The sequence below is a fragment of the Ambystoma mexicanum genome, chromosome 5p, assembly GCF_040938575.1.
Source record: "Ambystoma mexicanum isolate Mex_15411 chromosome 5p, UKY_AmexF1_1, whole genome shotgun sequence".
Taxonomy (NCBI): Eukaryota; Metazoa; Chordata; class Amphibia; order Caudata; family Ambystomatidae; genus Ambystoma; species Ambystoma mexicanum.
Window position 1 is genome coordinate 963,097,843 of NC_090930.1, and position 25,288 is coordinate 963,123,130.

Sequence of the window (25,288 nt, forward strand, 5' to 3'; positions counted from 1 at the left end):
TATGCTCTTTGTAACCAACTACTGTGAAGGAACTTTGAGATAAAATAAACACAATTCACATCTGTGGTACTTTTGCAAAATGCCACAGCTGCTTCAGTCTGTCTGATTTCATTCAAATGGAAAGTGGCAACAAATGTTTCCTCAGTTCAGAGTACCCTGGGCAAAATAACAATAAGCGTCTTATCGATTCCTTCAAATTTCCGCAGACTATGCATTGTGTGTCCTTTGCACTTGACCACTTTGCTGTAAAGAAATAAAGATCAGGCGTTCACAGGGGCCACACAATCTAAGTAGGGCTCAAAGCCCAGTGACTGCTTTAACATTATATATGAGGCACCCACCCTCAACACAGCATATGCCCTTTCATGTTCCTGATAGTAACCTCATGACACTTTGTTTTAACCAGCACCTTGAAGCTAGATGGTAACTCCGCAGGATTAGCCCAAATGTTAGCCAAATTGAGGTTCTCAAGACCTTTGCAAATAAACCTAAGCCATGTAAGCGAGCTTGATCCAGGTACATTCTGCAAGCTAATGATCACTTCACTATTCTTTATCAGTTCTGGTATGCTGCACAATCGAATCCAGTATAACACTGGTTTGTTTGCTACCACTTCACTAATGGGCTTGGGATCACATGACTAGCACAAACTAGTCATTGGAACACCCTTTGATTGCATAGGTAGTGATCGCTAGAAACTATTATCAACTCAAATGTTCAGTGTTTGAATGTATGTATGGGTATGGGATTTATAAAGTGCAAACATAGCTGCAAAGCAACAGAGTGCTGTACCTAGGTGATTCACCCAGTGATTTAGAATTAAAGTTTCAGGGACAGCAGAGGAGCTGTTATGGAGACATGTCTGCTTCATGGTGTTACACCACAGGTGTGCCATAGGTGCTGGTAAATGCTACGACTATTCCCTTCCCAACAACACATCAGAGGGACATTTCAACCTCTTGCCGAGTGGGAATCTACATGCTGAGATAACGTTTGGAAGAAACCTAACAACTATGCACTCAATGCTAGTGTGGACTGTTTGCGATTGCATTCAGGAGATCAACGCTCAAATAAACATACGCTTTGATATTTACATCAGATCATTACATCGCGGAATTCCATTTACAATTACAAGAGGTGGTAGTTAAACCTCAGAACCCCTCCAAGACCATTATCAATTGTAACTTCAAGAGGATTCAGGTGCTGGACCTGTCCTTTTGTTTATCAACTCTCATGATTGAGGCTGCGAGTGAGGATTCAGCTGAGCACTTGGTCTCCTCATTCTAAAGCACCTTATTTAAACTGCTTGATGCAAAAGCTCCTCTTCGATCTAAAATTGTGAGGGATAATCCCAATCACTTAAAATGATTCACTCCTGAACTCACAGCAATAAAGAAGGAAAAATGTAAACTAGAAAAAGGGTGCTTAAAAGATCAAACTGAAGAAAACAAATCAATATACAAAGAACTAGATAAAACCTACAAAAATAAAATCATAGAAACTAAGGAGTATTATAATCTTGAAATTAACCATGCCTGCATCTGCCCCAAAAAACGTTTTGAAATTCTTAGACTTCTTGAAAAACCAATGTGTCTTCTTACTCCATTTGTTCTCTCTAAGAAGGACTCCATAGATGTACAAACAGCATTTGAAGCCAAAACAATGAAGGCCAGAGAGAAAATCAGTGTAGCACTGCCTAATGTCACACTCTGGACTAAGATTCAGGGTAATGCTCAAAGAAGCAAAACTACTGATCTTTTCTCCTTCTCGCCTATATCTGTACTGCAGATGCAGAATCTTTTATCCACTATGAGTCCCACCTCATGCTATGAAAATATCATCCCGCCTAATCTTTTCTTGGAACACAGACCTTTTTGCCCTTTTTCTGACCAGGTTTATTAATGCATCCTTTAGAGATAGCTTGGTGTCATCGGCAATACAAGCTGTTACAGTTACTCCACTGCTAAAAAATAAAAAAGTGTGGACCCTAGGGATCCAGGTAATCTGAGACCTATAACCAACTGGCAATTCCTCCCTAACATCATGGATAAAATGGCTTGCATGCAATTTCAAGCTTTCGTAGAAACACATAACATCTTCCACGACAGAAAATCAGGCTTTCGGCCCTGCTATAGTACTGAGACAGCGCTACTCGATCTACAATCTCAAATGCTGGGTATCGTCGAAAAGGGCAAAGTGGGAATGCTTGTACTTTTGGGCCTGTCCGTGGCCTTCATCTGGGTCGATCACCAATGCCTCTTGCAGTCCTTATGCCATCTGGGACTTTGCTCCGAGAGTGCAGTTGATTGGTCTCATTCGTTTTTATCAGGACGCAAATCCAAAATTCATTGGGGATTGGTCCTCTCTCCATCAGCTCCCATTTGGTGCATAGTTCCTCAAGGGGCAAGTTTGTCCCCTATCTTGTTCAACATATACACAAGAACTCTCTGTTCACTATTGGATGATCAATGGGTATTTTTTACGAACTACGTCAATGACATCCAGCTGGTCCAAGAATCCACTGGGGACCATTTCAAGGATAACAGATCCATCTCCCACATCTTTCACCAGACAGAACTCTGGATGGCCTCCAACTGGCTTTGTCTGAACACCAACAAAACAGGTATTCTGGTTTTTGGCTTCAGGCAGGCCTGGGCAAAACTCAATCTGCCTTTCATGAGTTTTAGAATCCGAGACAGCGGCACCCAGGTTCAAACTAAGGTGAAAACGCTTGGTGTTCCGAGTTCCGAGACACATGTCAATTAGCCGATCCGAAATTGTAATTACCAGCTGCACCTTCTCAGAAACACTTGTCTGTACATTTTGGAAGAGAACTGTGCAACCATAGCTCGAGCAACAATCAACTCGAGGTTAGATTATTGCAACTCCCTATTGATTGGAGCCTCAAAACTATGCCTAAAAACAGTAAAGTTCTGCAAAGCGATGCTGTATGTATCGTCAACATGGTTGCTAGGCGTGCTAACATCTCCAATCACCGACATAACCTTCACTGGCTTCCTGTCAAGGAACGAATCCTTTTTAAGGCAGGAAATATGCTTTTCAAATGTATCTCTGCACTTACTCTATCAGAATTGTCCCGGGACCTAGTATTATAGCAACAAATGTTTGTCTGCTCGCCCCTCCTTTTGCTTGCCCCCCCCCAGCACTATCTGAAATGTCATCAGGCCAAGTACGATAGTTGCTTTTTCTGTTCCTCTCCCTCCTTTCTGCTCCCCCCTCCCTCACCTATTGTTAATCTCCGGCTCTACCAGAAATGTCATCAGGCCTAGTATGGTAGTTGCCTGTCTGTTTTCCATTTCCTTCCTGTCTGTGTTTTAGCTCTTGCACTAACTGAAATGTCATCTGGCCGAGTACGATTGTTAATTTCACATTCTTGTTGTTCATGGCCGGTAAGAATGTCATTGTATTTTCCCTTGTTCCCTCCCTGGCCATGAAGGGCTTTGATACACATTGTGTATAGGTGCTATATAAATAAACTATCGTATCAAATCATATCAAATCAAGCCCTTGCTTATCTAAAATCATCCATTCCACAATACTTCCCGGCAAGAAGTCTGCGTTCTAGTGGAAAGAAGCAGATTATATGCCCTGGTCATAGACGTAATAATGGACTTGGCTTTTCCAGTTAAGGCAGCAACCTTTTGAAATGCTCTTCCCATTACCTTGAGGTCAGAAGAGACACTAGGAATTTTCAGAAAAGCTTTGAAAACATCTTTTCAAGTGATCCCCCTCCCTGATTGTACGCTCCCCTGTTGTCCTGTTCCTTGATGGTCGTACTACCGTGCAAGTGTTATGGGGGTCCGATGCCCACAGGCTTTCGGCACCTTCCAAGTAAATAAATAAATACATAAATAAATACATAAATAAATGTAATGGATAGTCTATAGAAAAAAAGGATTTCTGCATAACCATAGACACGCTCAGAAAACATTTCACAGTGTAAATTCCAGCATTACATGTCCCATGCGACTACCCAGGAATCGTCCCGTTAGCCTGCCGCCACAGGCCTGCGGCGGAATGCACTGTATAACGTTGTTGTTGGAGAGTGACAAGCTAACAGTATTTGATAGTTTGGTACACTTCTCACAAAACCCCACATATGCCTGCTTTTCAACAGAATATGTGAAAAGCATTGCAAAGTATTCACATTATGCTACCCAGTCCGAGACTGTAAAGCCATTACCTGCGGACAACACTGTATATTCTTTATCAGTGAAATGTCTGAATGGAGATCGCTGTCAATGGTTTTGAAAATACAATCGAACTATCGCAAGCAAAATGGACAATGGTGACAAGATTTGTTAATAGGACATTACACAATGTGCACAGACCTTGCATAATTTTTACTGTTTGTCAAAAATGCAAATGTGTGTTTTCTATCTAGTGTTACATTTTTGAGTAAAATTACTTTTAAAAAATCTATAAGTGTTCTATGTTATGCATAATAAATATGACAATGCAGTCAAAAACCAATTCATTTTATAAATTGAAATAATATTTATTTATAAAAAAGAGATATTTAATACAGGAAGGAAAAACAAAAGTCATACATGCACAAACATTTCAATTCAAAAGGATAAAAACCATGACAATACAGAATGAAAAATAGACACATACAGTGACAATGGATCCTTCACACTAATTAGACAACCAATTAGGACGGACGATCTCCTGCGAGGCCTAGATGATTCAGCGATCAAAGCAGTATGGTCATCGTAGCAGTGTTTGGGGGTGGGTAAAGATTCCTTAAACCCCTGGTATTTCACCTTCTTCAGAACTGGTGGATAGGGGGCTGTTTATACAGGGGTGATTGTTCTGGGTTTATCTAGATGACTATGTTGTTGTGGGGTACCAGGGGCACCAGTTTTTGGCCGCTCCAGAATGCATCATTGGGTAACATTACTTACAACAGATGTCAGGATACTTAAATCAGCAACCCCTTGCATGAATATTTTCCAGCTGCTGGGGCCTTTCTTTATAGAAGTGGGCTGTCGACTCAGAATACCCCTTACTAGGTCATGAAGGTTAGAGCCTTACAACCCTGCCTCTGTAGATAAACTCCCCCTTCAGTCGACACCACCACATTCTTTTCAAGCTCCTTTTTATGTAGCAGTAGTTATGAATTAGGTGTATAGCTCTGGCCAAGGGTATTCACCACAACTGCCACAACCGGATCAACCACCGGTGGAGCCTTCACAATGCTAGATTCATCCGAGGCATATTTAAGGTTAGCTTGTTCTGCGTCTTTGTAATTTAAGTATATATGCCAAACATCTGCTTATAAGGCCACGTTGTCATGCGCCGCTAGATCAGGCCTGTTTAAAACATCCTTCATTTCTGAGTCCAGCCGTATGTTGGCAACCTTTTGTATATCCCAATGCTCTGGGAGTGTGAGGGATGCCAGACTTTCTAACTGGCATTTGTCCACCAAATACATTTTGTGAGTGTACTTCATCACTGACCCCCTAGCAATCTGGAGATTAGTGGTAGGGATATGACTATGAGAGATCTTTTTAATCCACCGGCCTGAGAGACAACTTTTCTTTTAGCCCATTACGATATCCGCTTATTGTCTATTTTAATGATTACACCCTTATTCATTTTCAACACACCTGATGGTGTGTTAGAGAGATGTGTCCCTTTTAAGTGTTCTGAGCAATCTCCGAAATAGCGGCCACCAGGTCGTCAGTCACTTTAGCTAGAGTGGCATTGCATTGTTGAGGGGTTGCATATACAAGCATTTTGAGCAGCTTAATGTTTCTCCAGATGTGTGCCGACATACTGAAAGCACAACCAGCTACTGACGTGATATTGCGGTTAATGGTGTTTTTTGCTGTGCTTTTATAGGTGTAATCAGCAGGTAGACCCAGTATGAATATGTCAGTGCATAATCTTTAATGCTCTAGAGTGGTTGATTTTAAAACAACCAGCAGACATACATAGGGCTTACTGGTTGCATCTTCAAAAGCCTCCATCATGAAAAGTGTTTTGGATGGATACATCTGCCAAGCTATCACGGCTAGTTGTTGCTTATCACAGAAGTTTTTAAATAACACTAACTAGCATTTAGCTTTATAAACCTTTTGCTCTTACCCTTGTTGAACAAGTCCTGCACAATATAGAAAATGCTTAGATTGCAATAATGGGAATATTGAGTACAGGCTTTCTCGATTTTGGCACTCTGGTCACCCTCAGTCATCAAAACATCATTGTTGAGACTGTGCATGATACCTTCTGCAAATCAAAGTTTTTAAACTGTTGCTGTAAAGTTGCATAAAGAGGCTGCCAGAAGCAGTACAGCCACACAAAATGTGTTGTATGTGTGTTATCACTGTGTGGCCATTTTCTAGATGTTTTCTGACAAAATAACTCAGGGGCCGGCTAACACACACACAAACAGATGTTGTAGCCTGGTATCCATAACACCAAATACTCAATAACCGCAAGGATGCATCAATCCAACTGTTGCAAACATCCTTTTATCAAATATGATGCTGAGAGTCTTCCGCAGAGTCCTTGTGCTAATCACCCACTGATTTTTATTGCACACGATATACATATGCGTAACTGCGATAGCAGCAGCATCTCCCTGAGGCGCTGGGGGTGGTGGCATGGCTGTCCCAACATGTGGTTGGACATCCTGCCCCTGTGGAAGAGCCTGGCAACGTCCCCCTCCATGTCCACCTTGGCCTCCCTGGACTCCCTGGCCATCCCGGCCACATGCCCGACCATGCCCAGCCCTGGGAGGTCGCCCAGCATTGCCGCCCTTACCTTTTGGTGGCGTCCCAACCATGGCAAAGATGGACTATTGCCAATGGGAGGTGCACACAACAATTGTCCTGGGCAAAGGGGGAGAAGGGGGCAGGGTACATGATGGTAGATGCACCCCTTTGCTCCTACAAGGCTGTATGTGACTCCTGGAGAATAAAGATGGGTCACGCAATTCTCAGGCACCCCAAGTAAACAAAACAAATGTACACACAACCCTGGTAGCCAACGTGTGTGGAATAAACCTCCTGCAGTACGCCTTGGCACCCAGGGACACAAAGAATGCGTATGCGTGGAACATGCAGGCTACTTTGACCTCGAAAATGGGGTACAGGACACACAGGGGGGAACCACAGTGGGAAAAATAAGCATGCGCGACTCACCATCTGCCTTGTGTGGAAAAGAAAAACACACGCGTGTCATGTAGGCAATTCCCCTGCCAAAACAAGAAGTACGAACTCTAAGCATTGTGAAGATATCGAGTGTGAACCCACAAGATGAAGAAACACATGAGTCGTTCTCCATGAAAAACACTTACAGCGAACTGCTGTCCCGCGCGGACCTTTAACCTGTGCTGAAGGTAATGCCTGCACGCGTCACGTCACTTATGCATTTATGCGCTAAGGGCCTTTCCTCGGATACAACGCAAACACGCTGTTTTTTATGTGTGGTGTCACTCTGCATCAAGCTGGTGACGTGCCTATACAGGGAAGACCATGCTCCTACCCAAAAGGCCATTTACCTGCCCCTAAAAGCCTCAAGCAGCCTCCTACAAGCCATCTGCTGCTGCCAGCCAGCCTGCTGCCAACGTGCCCTGCTATTTGGTGCCTGCACAGAAGACATTGCCAGAGGTCCTGTTGCTGCTACCACCTCTGCTGGAACAGAAGACTCATGACTGCTGAACCATCGCTCCACAGCTCAGCCCCAGGACCCAGTTGCCCACCCACACCTGCCTTGGGGGTTGCCATGTCAGACCAAGCAACATCTGGGGCTAGTGGCAACCCCCAGTCAGAGAGGCAGAGGGCTGCCAGCATCAGTGCCAATGAAGTTGGCATCCTAGTGGAGCAAGTCCTGGGGCATTATGATGCCCTCTTCTCGACATCATGCCTCAAAAGGGAAGGATGGAGGAGGATCTGGTCAGACATTGTGGATGCCATCAATGCAGTGGGAGTGGCATCCGGCAGCTATCAACGTGTCCGGAAGTGCTCGGAGGACTTCAGGTCCAGGACCCAAAGCAAGGCCCGGTGCCTCGTTGAGGCTCGTGGAGAAGTGGGGCACCGGGACCGGTTGAACAACATCCAAATGTGGGTCCGGGAGCGCACAAACCCAGCACTTCACCACCAGGTCCTCGACTTGCTGACCTGTCTGGAGTTGAGTGGTAAGTGTTCATGTGTTCTTGTCCAGCGTACTGCATGTTGAGGTGTGGCAGGAGTGTGAACCTCAGCCGTATGCCTGGCATGCCCCGTGTATGGATGTCTGTGTGCAGGGATGTGACGATGCTGCATGTGAGTCCAGTCAAGCATGTTCCACATCAATGGTGTCTGTGTTGCAATGCATGTTGTGCACCAGCATGTGGCAACACACATGTCTGCAAGCCTGTGTGTGTACTCGGCCATGTTTGTGGTGTAATACCTGCATGCTTATGTCACCTTCATGGACGTGCATGGTGTACATGTCCGTGTGTCTGAGTGGTGTGTGTGTGACTGGGAATTGCCATGAATGCATGACACATAGCCATCTCGATGCCTGATTGACTGATGCGGCACAGTTGCCAATGTGTGCTCTGTGACAGGAGGTAGACATGGCCAGATGCATGGCTGTCTGGTGATGTGTGTGCATGTGATCGGCATGTCACATGATGCATGTGATATTCAGCCCCCCTTCTGATGTTCCAACAGTGCTTTGGACATGGATGCAAATGTCTGTTGCATGTGCCATGCTTGTTTGTGCATGTGTGTTGCTTGCACTGACCTGTGTGTTGTGGATGGTGATGTTGGTTGTGACGTTTCGCAGTGCCACTCATGTGAATTTGCTTTGTGTCTAGCAGACCATTGTACAGTACTCTGATAATTGTGTTCAATGTCTCCCTATCTACAGCAGTGATTGAGGAAGAGGGCGGAGACGGTGCTGTGGAGCAGAGCGGCCGGGATGCCTCCACCAGCTGGAGACACAAGGCCCAGACACCCTCCCAGGACAGGTCAACTTCCGGAAGCAAGGGGACTGGTGCCGCGTAGGCAGCTGCAGAGGGGAGGCCCAAGAGGGTGAGGTAGGCAGTGGGCTCCGCGGCAGCGGAAGGGGCAGGACAGTGTGGAAGACGGTGCAGAAGCATCCAGATCGGTGGTGGTTGAGGAGGAGGCCACATCAGACCGACACATGGGGCCTTGAGGGGGTGATGCCACTGGTTCAAGTTGTGCAGTCCAGGGGCAGGGGCAGGGGCAGGAGGCAGCACAGGTGCCTGATCCTGTCCCTGAAACTGAGACTGCATCACTGCGTACCTACACGGATGCCTCAGTCCAGGCCCATCCACAGGTAGGGGAGGAGTCCACAGCAACTGACATTCCTCTACCTGCGGATGAGTTAATCCATGACAGGGTTGAGCCAGTCCTAGTTGGTGACGCGATGCGCACACGCATCATTCATGATGATGTGCATGCTTCCTGGCAGGACCACACCCGTCATCACGAACAGGTGTGTTGCCATCCTGAGCTGGCTAGGATGGCTCATTGTCGGTGATTTCCTTCATGTGCTGAGCGCTCTTGCGACCCCCTCCTCCTCTTCACCCACTATGCGCCAATCATCCTGCATGCCGTCTTCCAGCCCAGATGCCACCAGGACCCCCTGTGGACCTGCCACATCCACCGTAGCGAGGCTGGTGGAGATTATATCCCTCCCTAAGGAGTCAAAGGTTCAGCAGAGGAGGTCACCCCAGCAACAGGACCCCTGGCAATGGAGGTTGTGCAGGCACCTTCAGGCAGGGCACAAACTCAATGGCCCCGGAGGTTGCCATCTTCCTGGAGGCAGTCGTGGTGGCACAGGCAGATGGCATCAAGGCAGCAGCAGGCTCGACGTAGGAGGCATCAGGACTCGGGGCCAATTACATCACGGGGCAGGAATCGGCCAAAGGGCAGGGGGACCCTAGACAAAGTGTGTCTTCCGTGTGGCAGCGGATGGGCTGGCAAATAGGTGCCGAGTGGTGGCAGGCAGAGAGGGCATGGCTCACCATGGTCAGGGTGGAGAACTCTATGCAGCGAGCAGAGAGGCAGGCGGAGTTCCTCGAGGAGACTCACAGGGAGTTGGTGGAGAGCACGGCAGCATCCCTGCGAGCCCGCGAGGATAGAGCACAGTCCCGCCTCCGGGCTATAGACATGGAGTTCGATGATGCCCTGGCCAAAACTCTTGATAACAACGGTGAGCCGTAGGACTGGCCCCCGCCAATTGTAAATAGTTGTTTATTGTTAGGTTTTCTTTCTTTTTCTTTTTTCTTTGGAGTCCATGGGCATTGCTCCACTTCTTGTATATAGTTGTTTTTTTATAGGGTGTTTTTTAAAGTTCATTCAGCCTTTTGCGATCATGGACCCTTCATCCTTTCTTGTACATAGTTGGACTTTAGTGGATTGTTTGGCTTTTATTTTCCCATGGAGTAATGGTTTATTATCTTTTATTTCTTTGGAACTGCAAATTTTACTTTGGACAAGGACCACTTTGAGGATTTTCATGTTCATTTGGATTTTGCATTTCAGTTCGTTTATGTTAATTTAATTTACATTCTCATTGTTTTTTTTGTGGATTTTATTTTTTTAATACATTTTCATTTAGTCCAATCTGAGTGTTGTCTGCTCTCAATTGTTTGGTGCATGTGTCAATCGCCATTGGCTCTGGCATTTGTCATTGCTGTGTGACTATGTTGGATATGTCTATGCGTGCATAGCCAAAATTTCACAAAATGGATGCCCCCAGGTGCTATCTTTGAGCTTGAACTGCTAAAAATTTTACATAGGGACTTCGAAAAAAAAAACGCCAATCGTTTTTTTTTATGTTGCCTATCTATTTTTGAAATAACATTTTTTGGGCGAACCATTCCTTTAACAATTGAACCTCTGTTAACTAACTTTAAGTTGCACAGTGTACACCACTGTTAAACTGCTCCCATTCTCTAGTCTCAAATAACTAAACAGATGTTTGTACCCTGTTGCCTACAAGTGATTCATACACTTTGATATATCTCAAACTCTAAATGTTGTGATTTATGACTTTTGAAATGGGCATTATGCTCATGAAGGTGCCACCTATTATTAGAAAACAATGCCAAGTTGAAACTGCTTTTCTTATTATCTTTGTTAGGTTTATGTTACACCCAATTTGTTTATTTATTTTTCTTTTCTGTTGGGTGTTTTCATGTACTGTTCTGAATGTGTATCTTGTGACATTGTTTCAGAAGGTTGAGGAAGATATATTCAGGAGGTGTGGGTTCACACAGTTAGGTGATTGCTGAACAATATAATGGAGCATGGCCGGACCCTACCCAATCATGAACTTCTGTGACTTTCATAGTGTTAAGAAAGGAAGAAGGCATACTATGGCAAAAGGGAAAGTGCACACAGTTGCACTGTGAACAACTCTGAATCTAACAACGTGTATCTAATACCCAAGTCTTGTGTATATATGTAAAACCCAGGAACGTCAATAAGGTAAAACAGTATTACCAATATAGGAAAAGGGATGTGGGGTAAACACTTAGGACCTCCTTATGACTGAAAGGGAAGTCGGCAAACTCTTTACCCACTATGCTCTTACAGATACTGACAGCGCTAAACCCACGTAGCGGGCAAGCAAGGACAGATTCTGTGAACTGACAATCTGTAGAATACTGAATAAGGCAATTATAAACAGTACTCACGAGGACCGGAAAGACCACTTGGATGTCCGTATTCACGAGGACCGGAAAGACCACTCAAAAGTCAGTACTAACCCACAACCCTGTAAATCAAACAAGAACCCAGAAGGCAGTAAAGGCAAAGAGTGAGGATGACTAAATACCTAAACCCAAGTCAAAAGGCAAGAAGGAATAGTACAGTGTGGAAAACAAAAGATAATCACACAGGAGCTAGTTACAACGGCTTCCCACACCTAATAATAAAATAGGAAATAAATGTAAAAGTGTAAAGGAAAACATGGCATGGATCCCAATAGAAGGCAAGGATCAGGAGCAGTGAAAACGATATCAAAAGGGAAACTTTCCCACCCATCCATGGTGAAAGGGCAGGAAACTAAACCTGTAAAGGAAAGATTAATGCAACAAGTCTTTCAGTAGCAAAGGACAATTTCTAGGAAACAGTGAACACAGGCAATTGGGCTACAGCAAAAGGAAAGCTCAGAGAAAGGCTGCCTGCAGACAGAGAAAGGGAGAAAGGGATTTCCAAAAGGCAGAAATCAATTAGGCATACAAATACGAATTCCAGGACAAGGAACAAGAAACACTAACTAGAAACTGGGAACAAAAACTAGGAACCAGGAACAAGGGACCAGTCAGGACAGGAACGCTGCAACAATGACCAGCGCTGGACTGAAGCAAACTGAGGCTTTTAAAGCTGCTTAACGAGCACACCCCTCAGGCGTGTCGCCTGCTGCACCTGCAGCCACAGGTGTTGCCTATCCTCCACCCAGCCTTGTCCTGCAAGGGAGGAGGTGAGGCAGTGAGCCAGGCATTCTGGGAAGCATAGTCATTTGATTAAAGTAGCAGTAGCATGCTGGCTGCCAAAAACCTGGAATGGATCCGGAAGGGAAGTAATTTGGGAAATAAGGTTTTAGCGCTCCCAATTCATCGGGACACTGTAGCATAAGGTTCGGAGGAAATGTCCAGTAGGGAAGAAACCCCAAAACATGCCCCCAAGTGGCGGGAACGGGAGCGAAGGGAGCGAGCCGTGACACTATACCCCCTCCCACGGCCGACTCCAGGCGGCCGTTACTCGCACAAAACATCTTCTTTCCATGACAGGAGCGCTTTGTCTTCAGAAGTGGCACTGACGGAAATGACGAACCACGGGCAGAAGCAGAAGGACTGGAATGAATAGAATCAGGCCGCAGTCTATAAGAGCCATAGGCGGGTTTTCGGTGAGGAAGAGACTCATGGGTCGAAGAAAGGCATGAAGGACTTGCAGGACCCGAAACAGAGTTGGAAGGTCCAGGAAGCTTAGTCACTGGAAGAGGATATGCATACATCTTTGAGGAGAGAGGCAGGCTGGTGCTACATGCCTTAGACAACGGTAGAAGTTCTGTTAGCCTCACTGCCGAGAGTGGACACACAGGAGGTGAGGAAACAGCAGGTTTCAGTAAATGTTTATGTTCGGAAGAGGAAGGTGGCGGCTGAGGTAGAGGTTCGGATACTCTGTCATCCATCTGGGTAAAGGTTTGTGGTTGAAAGTGACAAAGATTCGCCTGCATAAGTTCCATGCCTTGGAGGTCTGGAGATCCAATGGGTTGTACGAGGCTGGCACTCCCATTGACAGTCATGTAGCCAGTCAAGTAGCCACCTTGTTGCACGTGGGATACAACCGCAGGAACGTTTGGCATACTGATAGGAGTGTTAGACACAGTACTCGGAACATCAGGCATACTAGCAGCGGGAGCAAAAACAGGCACATCTTGAACTGCAGCAGACATTCCCCTCCTTTGGCTACTAGCACCCAACTGGCGCTGCAGCTGGAGGGCCGTGCCCGTCCCTTCCCTCAGGCTCATGTGGGATCCGGCAACAAAAGGGTTGTCAAGCGGTTGATACAAACCGGACTCCAAACGCGGACCGTCCAGCCCGCTATCCTGGTCGGCTACTCGTTCGGTGACTGGGCCGTGGCGGATGGCATCCGTTTCTCTCTCGTGATACTCCAGGCAAGTCCAGCGGCCTCGCATGTAAGGCCCTCCCGAGTCGTGAGCCGGCTTGATGTTTCTGAAGAGAGAGCTGGCAGAAGTCTCAGGCTCAGATGTTGCATATTCGGGAGGCGCTGATGCTACAGTCAAGTAGTTGGGAGAATTGTTTTGTGTACAAGGCAGACATTCTGGTGATCCCCATGAAGCATAAGAAGGGCAAGATGGACGTTCATCAGTAAATGGTTGGGATTCAGGAGGAATCTCTGGAGCAGAAGAATATGCAGCAGGATCCGACAGTGTAGACAGGTACACCTCCGATATTGGCAGCGAGGCTGAGCAGGATACAGGTCTCTCATGAACTGAAGCCAAACTAGCAGTAGGCTATGGGACCGAAGACATGCACTTAGAATGTACTACCGGAGGCTCCATGGCTGAAGGATAATCTGCTGGATGAGTCACTGTAGCCGAAGACAAACATGCCAGAGGAAATTCTGAGGCTGAGGGCATGCAAGCTGGAGTCGTCTTGTTAGCTGAAGACAAACTTGTCAAGGTCTTTGGCTCTGACTGCATACATGGTGAAGGCTCTTGGGTGACTTGCAGACATAGCACTTTTTTGTTGATCGAAGATACGTGTGCCAACGATGACTGCAGAGCTGTGGACAGGATTATTGAAGAGTCAATGGTAGTAGGAGGACAGTCTGAAGTCCCAGAAGTCGACAGACACACTTGTGGTTCAGGAATGGAAAGCCCCTTTAAGGCAGTTGACCCCTTGGCACCAGTAACCAAAGTCTGAGCTGTACCCCTGCCGTCCCTCTCCTTAGTGGATGACACAGAGTCTCTTCCTTTGTAGAAGTCAAAATCAACCAGAGGAATCACCATAGTAAAGTCTCTGTTAATCAGGATTTCGTCAATTGACCATTCCTCTGTCTTAACTTCTGAAGGTGGCAGATTATCAATCAACAGTTCAGGAATCGCTTGCCTGGTCCTTGTTTTAGTATACTGTGGAATGAGTCCATCAAAACAAGAATTATGTACTGTCTTTGATTGTTCATTGTGACAAAATTTGGCAGAAGGAGGAGTGAACACAGAGGTAGCATCGTTTTCCACATCAGCTTGAATGTTTACTTCAGTCTCAGCAGCTGGATCAAGGGCTGAACCTAAGCCTACAGTAATGACTGATTCTGTGTACGCAACCATTGTGGATTGTGTTTGGAATACAGAAGCATGTATGTGTTCAAACTCTGAATTATGACTGACTGCTACAGAGGAATTCTTAGGCAAAGGAGTGACTTGTAAATCTTCTACTAACAGCAATTCCTGACAAACGGTAGAACAATTGTCAGAATCTGTGCTCTGAATAAGTGCTGTACAAGAAAGAGGACTTTCACTCCCAATAGGTTTTTCATATTGACAAGTATCATGACCTACTAAAACCTCCTCACTCAGAGATTGAACAGTATTCACTTCATCAACGGATAAAGTTTGAGGTGTAGTCAGAAAAAATCGTAAAGTTTTATTCTCCTCTAGTAAACTGATGTATTCTCGTCTTAATTCCTCAAATTCAACTCTTAACATGCCCAGACTTAACTGTACATCCCTATCAGTAGTCACAAGGGAAGGTATGGTGGCATCGGGGCTGGAACCTGCCCTAGTCATCTGGACGTGTACTGATTGTACATCGTCATTTACTGCTTGCAGGTCTTGTGATCTATACTCTCGCTTACCGACTTGGTCTGTGTTACCCTTAAGTAAACTACTGACATCAGACCTCTTGACATTAGGGACGACAGTAAGTACTTGTGCAGAGGAGTAAGCAGTTGGCTGAGGGCTGAAAACAGAAGTTATGTAATGAACCCCTTCCTTCTTTATGTTTGAATCATGAAACTGTTCAATCTGAGGTAAAGCACAACCGGAATCATGGGGTTCAACAACAGATGTACTCATATTTAGTAAATCTAACAGTGTTTTATTTTCCGCTGCTAAGGCTTGTGCGGACATATCCGGATCAAAATTAAAAACAGAATTAGGATCAGGCAATGTATGATGGGCCAGGCGATGGGTATAATATTTTGCACGTAAATACCCATTCGTGTCAAGGAGTTCATTTAAGTCTGGATCAGTGTTTTGATTATCACAGGCAAACATAGTCAAATCTTTCTGTACACATTTTTTAGTAGCCTTGCTACCCTTCTTTCTTGATCTGGCCGTATACAAACGGGAAGAAGGGCTGGTCATTCTGTTAAGAAAGGAAGAAGGCATACTATGGCAAAAGGGAAAGTGCACACAGTTGCACTGTGAACAACTCTGAATCTAACAACGTGTATCTAATACCCAAGTCTTGTGTATATATGTAAAACCCAGGAACGTCAATAAGGTAAAACAGTATTACCAATATAGGAAAAGGGATGTGGGGTAAACACTTAGGACCTCCTTATGACTGAAAGGGAAGTCGGCAAACTCTTTACCCACTATGCTCTTACAGATATTGACAGCGCTAAACCCACGTAGCGGGCAAGCAAGGACAGATTCTGTGAACTGACAATCTGTAGAATACTGAATAAGGCAATTATAAACAGTACTCACGAGGACCGGAAAGACCACTTGGATGTCCGTATTCACGAGGACCGGAAAGACCACTCAAAAGTCAGTACTAACCCACAACCCTGTAAATCAAACAAGAACCCAGAAGGCAGTAAAGGCAAAGAGTGAGGATGACTAAATACCTAAACCCAAGTCAAAAGGCAAGAAGGAATAGTACAGTGTGGAAAACAAAAGATAATCACACAGGAGCTAGTTACAACGGCTTCCCACACCTAATAATAAAATAGGAAATAAATGTAAAAGTGTAAAGGAAAACATGGCATGGATCCCAATAGAAGGCAAGGATCAGGAGCAGTGAAAACGATATCAAAAGGGAAACTTTCCCACCCATCCATGGTGAAAGGGCAGGAAACTAAACCTGTAAAGGAAAGATTAATGCAACAAGTCTTTCAGTAGCAAAGGACAATTTCTAGGAAACAGTGAACACAGGCAATTGGGCTACAGCAAAAGGAAAGCTCAGAGAAAGGCTGCCTGCAGACAGAGAAAGGGAGAAAGGGATTTCCAAAAGGCAGAAATCAATTAGGCATACAAATACGAATTCCAGGACAAGGAACAAGAAACACTAACTAGAAACTGGGAACAAAAACTAGGAACCAGGAACAAGGGACCAGTCAGGACAGGAACGCTGCAACAATGACCAGCGCTGGACTGAAGCAAACTGAGGCTTTTAAAGCTGCTTAACGAGCACACCCCTCAGGCGTGTCGCCTGCTGCACCTGCAGCCACAGGTGTTGCCTATCCTCCACCCAGCCTTGTCCTGCAAGGGAGGAGGTGAGGCAGTGAGCCAGGCATTCTGGGAAGCATAGTCATTTGATTAAAGTAGCAGTAGCATGCTGGCTGCCAAAAACCTGGAATGGATCCGGAAGGGAAGTAATTTGGGAAATAAGGTTTTAGCGCTCCCAATTCATCGGGACACTGTAGCATAAGGTTCGGAGGAAATGTCCAGTAGGGAAGAAACCCCAAAACATGCCCCCAAGTGGCGGGAACGGGAGCGAAGGGAGCGAGCCGTGACACATAGACCCAAAACTGCCAGGCCCCAGAAACTAGTCAGGTCACTTTTGCAGGGTTTCCATTGAAGGTTATCTACTTTTATTCATTGTGGTTGTTTATTACTTTCTCACACCCATTTTCGTTACCTACTGCATCTTTCAATATTGAGAGTATAGCCTTCCCTCAGCCCATGTTACCTGAAAAGGTGAAGGAGGTGCATCTCCTGGATATGCCTGTTTTACCTTTATGATTGGGATCACTGTTGGTTTGCAAATTTTTAGGGGCTGCGTAGGCGGTTTAGCCCCTACTCATCCTGGTACTCCTGCAGAGCAAATGCCATTTTGTGACACTCCCAATCCCTCTTTGATTTACTTTTGGTGGATGGAAGAATTCATTTGGCCCCTGATGGGAGATCAGGCCTTTCCAAAGTCATCTTCCAGTGAGTTGAAAACAGATGATCCAAGGCAGAGGCAAGCTCTGCTCCATAACGATCCCCAGGGCACATTGGGGTGGCCTGCTGCTGGAGCGGGACCTGCCTCTCTGCCAGGTACCCAGAACCTCACTGGAGATGAAGGACTCCTGCAGGTGTTTGCCAGCCTGCCCCATGTTTGGGAGAAAGAGAACATGGACCTGTCTTGCACCTGAGCCCATGCATTGGGACTCACTTCACCCTGAGACCCATTTCAGACAGGATGCCTGTGTTTACATTATCAAACCACTTTGAGCCATGCTTTGAGCAGTGTTTGGCACATTCAAACCACCAGGACCTTCTAGTGCTCCTGTTGGCACTCTCATGATCTCTGATCCACCGTACTACTCTCTCAAACCAGTTCATCATGACACTGCACCATCTGAGGGCACCATTGTCCCAGCTCAAACAAGAATCTCATTGCTGCAACCACCTCAATCAAACCACCTTTCAAGATGCCTGCTTCGTTCTCACCAATATACATTAAAAGTCCAACCTATACTGGTTGTTTCATCAAAACACACCCTTGAAAAATCCATCGAACTGGACACTCACAAACCGTGAATTATCAACCATCCATTGACTCCATACTGACCCTGGTGGCCCTCAAGATGCGCATTCTTGGAGCTCTGCTTCGATCCGCAGTGAAGTTCAGTTTGCCCGAGACTCGACCGTGCTCCCTGTCTGGAAACCGCAACTGCCACATTTGAGCCTGGTTCAAACCTCTTGCACAGCTCAAAGAAACCTGGTTCGATGCCATTGAACCGCCAAGAACAGGGAGAAGGTACTATTTACTCCTACCTGTTCCCTGGTTTACCTTTGACCGCTAGAGAATGGTTAGGTCACCTTTAATCCCTTTTCTCACACCTGAACATATCCTTTTACAAAAAATGTTGTTAATGAATGCCTTTCATCCCTGTTAAATTACCCAGAGTGCTCCATACTTCTATCTTTGCCTATTCTGTGTTCTTTCCACAGGGGTGGGTTTTTGTATTCTGTTTAGTTATTTTTGCATATTCTGTGTTTGATTAAAGTGTGTATATTTTTCTAAATCCTTGATTGCACATTCCTTTATTTTGGACTATTTGGACTGTTTTACTTTGCTGTTTGGGTTGCTACTCTGTCACATTAACAAACTTCTTGAGAGCATAGCTTCCCTCGGTTCACGTTACCACAAAGGATGAAGGAGGTATACCTCTTAACTGTGCCTGCTTCAACTTTATGATTGGGATCACTCTTGTGTTGTAGAAGTGTGAGGGTTGAGTAGGCATTTTTCCACTACTCATCCTTGCACTACTGCAGGGCAGAAGTCATTTTGACATAAGGTGGCACTTGAAGGGGTTGTGGAATCAGGTTGGGACGATGGAGGATGAGGTGCAACTGTCCCTTTGGCCAGAAGGTGATGTATAAGTAGAGGTTTGAAGATATTCACAGTCAGGCCAGCTTTGATTGTGATGGGCATCACGCTCCAATAGAATGGGAAGAGTAGGGAGAAAGAGTGAGGTTGAGTACCGAGGTGGAACAAAGGGCTAGAGAAGGTGGGGAGATACAAATAGAGCCAGCCAAGCACACTTTGTAGACTAGGAACTTGAAAGCAGAGTGGCTTTATATGGAGAGTCATCTAGCATAGTGTCAGTAGGTAGAAGTGGAGGGGGATCCGGGCAGCGTGTGGCCAGCGTGTGTAGTGAAGTTGAGGACTTTGTCTACAGCTGGGAAAGTGTAGAGAGGATTGAGGACATGTCTCTTTGGGTCACATTGGCTAGGGTGACAGTGAGACTAAATTGCACAGAAGAACGGTTCATGAACATTCAGAGTAGATTCTTGGAACTGTTTTGGTCTCATGGATTTGTGAATGTGGGTCGTCTCAGGCCCTATATCTTGTATACATCTCTTTCAAGGTTTGCATAGTAATTTGTTCTTGTTACTTGGTGAATCACAAATCTTCCGTTAATTCCTGTAACTTGTTTTGTCTCCCTGCATCATACAATATAATAATTAAAATGGAAAAAGAAACATTTCCTTTTTTTTTTAAATGAAACTGCACATTTTGTCTCAGTTTATTTTAGAGGTGCTCGTCTTAATAGAGGATGTAACTGTCTTCAATTTAGCTGTGCTTGGGCTGTTTGGATGTATCTGGGCCCAACTCTCTAAGGGCCAATCTAGCTGTGTAATTGTCTGACGTTCCTTAAAAGGGATATGTAGGGGGCCCTGAGTTGATAGGAGAAATAAATAACTTTTATTCTATGGGAAGGTGTTGCCAATACTATTTTGCAGTGTTTAAACCCACTCTCTATCCTTCCCTCTCTCTCTCTCTCTCTCTCTCTCTCTCTCTCTCTCACTCTTACTCTAAGAGGGATTGTTTTCTCTGATTTGATCTCTTTCTTTCTATCTCTTTCTCTTTCAATGCCTCTCTGTCACACTCCATGGTGCAGATTCATGGAATTATTTGCACTGAAAAACGGGGATTTGTGCGCCATTCTGGGGATTTGCGGCAGAATGGCGCACAAATCCCTGTTTTTCGGTGCAAATAATTCCATGAATCAGCCCCTTAGTCTCTGTCACTTTTTATGCCGGTGAGAGTTGTGCAGTAAGGTGCACGTTTTCTAGATCCTCTCCAGCCACTGCTGACAGTTGAGCAACCAGAGAAAAAAAACAGATATCCTGATGGGGAGAGTGCTGCGTTTTCTTTGAAAAACCGCTACTGAAAGAAACAAATTATTGTTTAAATGTAGTAACATTGTAAACTCGCCATTTTTTTTTATACCATATTACAATATTTTTTCTAATGATAACTTCCATTACAAATTTCGGTCATAATAAGAACGTTGCACTTGTTTTTAGGTTTTGCTGAGCAAAGTACATTATAAAAACTTAGATTAACCATATACATTATAATGCTATTATTCCAAGATGGATAAAATGTTGTTTGGAGATACCCCTTTGATAAAAGGGAAAGGAGGCAAATAGCACCAGTGAACATTACAGCCTGATTTGCATAACATCAAAAACATTCAAGAACATAAGAATGACCATGGATGTGTACATTTGACATATAAATTCGTAAGCAACGGGTTGTATGTTTGAATCCCTAAAGACATAATGCATATTGGGCTCGATACTCATTTCATTTTTCACAACACTCACCCTAAAATGGAAATGTGTGTTACGTTGGAGCATATAATCTTTTCGACAGACTATAAGTTTGGAAGTGAAGACAAACTTTGAGCCCCCATTGCAGCCCACGAGTGGTAGCTGCTCTAAGATGGCCGCCAGTTTTTCGTCTTTGTAGCCTGGCTACACAACTTCATCCAAGACCTGCCTTGTGTCCCATTGGCTACTAAAATCTACTTTAAGCCAATCCTGTGCCGGCAGGCACTGAGCCGGCCCACACACGAAGGCGCTTCGCCTGTTCCAAGCCTGTCCAGAGAGGACAGAGGACAGGGCCAGGAAGTCTGCCTATCCGTGCCTAAGTCAATGCTGTGCTCTTATCCATCCAGCACTCGCGCTGCATCTGTCTGGTAAGCAACCAGAAAACTTATTTGTTTGCTTGCATTAACATTAACCGGCAACTAGCATGCACTTTCACTGTTTGCAATATAATCTACGTTTCACGTTTCATCTGCCACTCTGCCTGATACTCTGACCCACATGATACGAATGCATGGCTTCAGTCACTAACATTATTCTTCATGCCGACCGATGCCGGATGTTTCCACGATGATAAAATTAGGGGAGTGACCATCATTTCAGTTTATGCCTGCTTGCCACAATTGCATTTGATGTGTGTCTTTGCCTGTGCCCTCAACACAAACCAGTGCACTAAACTTAACTGCTCATCCGCTGGCGTTTAGAGGCCAGTCAGATCTATTCTACTACCATCGACCCCTTATGCCCTCGGATGACCGTGAGAGCTGCCTGTTACTTTGTTGGCCATTTTAAAGCTTTTAAGTGCTTTTGTACTCTGTTATTGCCAGAATCCTCTACCAGGCTCTCAACTTTAAAATTGCAAACCCTACATGTGCAAACGTAATAATTGACTCCCTGTATATTTATGTTCAGCCAAATGTAATAATACCTGTCGCGACCTGGCCATCACCTGATCTTGTCACAAGTCGCCCATGCCTTTAGCCAGTACCTTTGCAGTAATGCACGCGACTACAGACTTTAATCTCCACATATAACTTGCAATGTACGAGCATTGCTAACCTGAGTGTGCATTTGATGCTCTATGTAGCCTATCACTGTGCCATGCCTCATTTTAATAGTTGGTTTTCATTGCACTGTGCCCTATATACCTCATTATCTGTGCTGCTCAATCCTAATGTTGAAATGGTGCCTAACTGCTTCACCTGTTCTGCCTCTTTCAGTGTGCTATTGAGATAATATTGCTATGGGATACTATTGAGACTTAGCCTAGGTGCCTTAATTTTGCCCTACATGCACTGCCTCAATCTCCTTGTGTTATTAAGACTTGGGCCAGGTGCCCGAACTGCGTCACATGTTCTGCCTCTTCTAGTGTGCTATTAAGATGATATCGTTATTGAATGTTACTGAGACCTAGCCTAGGTGCCTAATTTGCTTTACTTGCATTGCCTCACATGCCCTGTGTTCCTGAGACTTAGCCCAGGTACCCAATCTTGCCTTGCATGTACTGCCTTAAACTCTTTGTGTTAATAAGCCTTGGCCAAGGTGCCAAAACTGTTTTATATGTACGGCCTATTACTACTGCATTACATTAAGTCTTCGTCCAGGTGACCCATATGTACTGCCTATCTTGCAGCTCAACCATCTAGCCTAAGTGTACCCACATGTACTGCACTACTTCTACCGCTTAATTAGGTACATTTTAAGCCTAATAACGTTGTTATACATACTGACGGGCACCCCATTCATAGGTACTAGCCTGTCTAAACTGACCGAGTCAGCTATGTATAATGCCACCTCCGTCTCACTCAAGCATACTAGTGCCCTAGGGACAACAACCCATGTATCTCTACCATGCGCCACATCTAGTAGAAACCTCAGACTCTGTGCCAGATTAATAAAATTGCATGAACCACTCAGAAGATCTCTACCTCCCATCAATCCCAAATCAAACTATCAGTATACTATGCAACTTAGTCATACTAAGTTATCACAGCCACCCTCCGCACCTCATATAGAGGCCCTCTTAACCAACAACTATAAGCGCAAGCTAACTCATCCCATCACAGCCAAGCCCCTCCAAACAAAAGCCGCAACTGAGACCCCCCCCCATCAAAGGAGCACTTCTCAACGTGAGATCGCTCGTCGCCCATGCCCTGGACATAGCTGATCTAATCACAGAAGGTAACATTGACTTCCTTGCGATTACAGAGACCTGGCTACACAATGCGGCAGGACCCTCGCTTATGTTAGCCATCCCCGATGGCTACACAATAGTCAGACAAGACTGAGATGGCGCAAGAGGAGGCGGCATCACTATCATCTCTAAAATGAGTCTCTCCCTTACACTAGTTCCTACCCAACTGCTACCATCCTGTGAAACCCTATCTGCAAAACTCCAGATAAACAATTCACAATCACTTACCATCCATCTAATATACAGGCCTCCTGGTCCCATTGGTACCTTTGAGGAGGATCTGCATGATGTACTTGCTAATCACCTTAAACCTTCCTCCCAACTACTCCTATTAGGAGACGTCAACATAGGCTTTAATGACCCTACGGACATAAATGCCCCGGCCTTAGCCAATTTGCTCAATGCTCTAGGTCTGTCTCAAAAAGTCAGCAAACCCACCCATTTGAAGGGGAGAATGATAGACTGGTTAGCCAACTGTAACTGTACTGCTAACATTTCCTCTTTCATGCCTCTACCCTGGACAGACCACTCACTGGTGTCCTTTAACTTATCCACCACTTGACCTACTCCCACGGCCCCAATACTAGCGCCACCTTGTTTAACCAGAAATAAAAAGAGCATGACAGTATAGAAAGTCATCCCTGCTATCATACCCACTCTTAATGCAATGTCAGAAAATTTAGACCCCAGCATCCTGGTCCACAAATTCAACAATATAATGCTCTCTACTCTAGACAAAATAGCCCCACTGAAATTGAGAGCGAGTAAACCTAAAGCACATCTAAATAAATGGTTCACACCACAATTAATAGACCTATGCCTCTTGAAAAGAAAATGCCAAACTACTTGGAGGCTCTGCCCTTCGATTGACAATAAGGAGAAAATAACCTCTCTCTCCTCGTTCTATAACAATGAAGTCTGCCTAGCAAAACGTAACTCCTATGACGAACGCATAGCCAAATTAAACTCCAGTATAAAAGAACTAGAGTCACCAATAGCCATACCTGACATCTGCACCAAAGACAAGTCTTGGTGCACAGATATCCAACACACCTTAGCAAATAAAATTAACGCCCTCCAAAATAAAATACAATTGAAAAAAGAAACACTGAATCTCCAGGAATCGCCCAAAAGTCCTCGGACCATCAATCCACCCATGGCTCATAACACATTTCATTTCACTAAATTGTCTACCCTGGAAGTAGAAAAAATTATCCTCTCGCTCAAACCCTCCAATTGCAAAGGTGACATCTGTCCCGCACAACTCATAAAAGATGCTGCCAGAGACTTATCTCCCTTCATTTCCAAATTGATTAACACCTCCTTTACCTCAGGCACTATCCCTGCGAACCTCAAACAGTCATGTGTGCTCCCTCTCCTCAAGAAGCAGACCTTAGACCCTGTGATCCCTACTAACTACCATCCCATTACCACGGTACCTTTTCTACTCAAAATACTGGACAAAGCTACTTCAAATTCAAAAACACTTAGAACTGCATAAACTCTTAGGAGATAGACAATCTGGCTTACGCCCCTTACACGGAACTGAAACTGCCTTAATAGATTTAAAATCCCAAATTGATGAGCTGAGAGACAAAGGGAAGACAATACTTCTGCTACTCCTTGATCTCTCAGCAGCTTTTGATCTAGTGGACCAGAAGGTCCTCTGCAGACATTTGGATTCTGCCGCTCACTTCTCCCATGAAGCCATCAGATGGATTCAGTCATTCCTGAGCGAGAGAACCATGAGAGTATTCTCTCCATCAGCAGCCACTGACCCTACCCCCATCCTGTGTGGTGCTCCTCAAGGCTCTTGTGTCTCCCCAATACTATATAACATCTTCACCAAGCCCCTGTTCGATGATTTGGACTAACTATGCCGATGATACACAGATCCTCCTCCCGCTTTCTGGGGATCACAGCAAGGACATGGAATTGGTGAACAGAGTTTATCTTATCATCCAGGAATTGATGGCCACACATGGCCTCTGCCTGAAAGATAAGACTGAGTTATTAATCCTGGGCACTCATACCAACATTAAAAAACTAGGCCAGGAATTTTCCTCATTTAATATTGACGGGAATATCATCCAAGTTTCCAAGGAAGTAAAAACCCTTGGTTTCTACCTTGATTCCACTTTGTCATTTGATAAACAGTTAAAATCCTTGGTCTCTACAACGGCCTACACTTGCAAGCTGGTAAGAGCCGGTAAGCCATTCCTCAACAATGACAGTCGC

The 25,288-nt window shown here is 45.0% G+C and overlaps 1 long non-coding RNA gene across 2 annotated transcripts in view; it reads left to right on the forward strand.

Annotated features, from left to right (window-relative positions):
• Positions 1 to 21,099: 21,099 nt before the first annotated feature.
• The window catches only part of LOC138481332 (uncharacterized), a 429,740-nt gene continuing 425,551 nt past the window's right edge, over positions 21,100 to 25,288 (forward strand). For both annotated transcript variants that reach the window (XR_011274226.1, XR_011274225.1), the window contains exon 1: positions 21,100 to 21,227. This is a non-coding gene — a long non-coding RNA (uncharacterized lncRNA). The remainder of the gene's footprint in view (positions 21,228 to 25,288) is intronic.